The following is an 820-nucleotide window of genomic DNA, read 5'->3' as shown; positions in this document are numbered from 1 at the left end:
ACATCAGCTTCACTCTATCTTTAATACTGAAGGTTTTTCTTTTGTCTTTTTTTTTTTCTTGCCACCTTGTTGGTCATTTTGTTTTTTATCTCTCTTGTTTGCATGTTTATGAGTTCTTGGGCTTTTTTTCCCTTTGAGTTCTCTCCTCTTGAATAGAAGTATATGCCTGTGCATCTGTCTATCCGTTAATGCAACCTAAGATGTAACAGTTGATTTGAAGAGGTGGTTGCAGTGGGAATAGCTCTAAACAATTGATTTGTTCAAATAAATAAATAAATGACTGCTCCTTATTCTGGACAGTTGTCAACTTGTGCTTAGCCATTAACAATGTGTGTAACCAGCACTGTTCCACACAATTAAAATAGTTATGCCTATTATGATTAAAGATGAGAAGTCTAATAGCATTTGAATTTAGTATTCTAGCTGTGGTTTTGTTTCATTTTAGGCTCTGTTTAGAGAATAGTTTTTGAATAAGAACTGCCTTACTTAGTTCTTAATTATATTATGGGAGTTTTTTATTAGCAGAAGAATCTACTGAAATACAAGACGGGGTTAATTACAGATGACTGAAAATATGGCCTCATTACAAACTCTGAAGTATGACTGACTTCTCGATAATGTGTTTTTATCCATGTGAAGTTTGCTAATCTCCATTTGTAGGTAATCTTACTGTTAACTGTGAATTTCTGTCTTTTAGAGTAGTATGGCTATGTATTTAAGATTATTGTAAAATATTAGTGCAAATGTAATTACTTCCTCTTAAACTTAAGTCAAAAGATAAATAATTTGCCAGTTCAGCCTTTTAGTCTCTACATCAAAT

The sequence above is a fragment of the Phaethon lepturus genome, unplaced genomic scaffold, assembly GCF_000687285.1.
Source record: "Phaethon lepturus isolate BGI_N335 unplaced genomic scaffold, ASM68728v1 scaffold52592, whole genome shotgun sequence".
NCBI lineage: Eukaryota > Metazoa > Chordata > Aves > Phaethontiformes > Phaethontidae > Phaethon > Phaethon lepturus.
Note: the sequence above shows the minus strand (reverse complement) of the source record.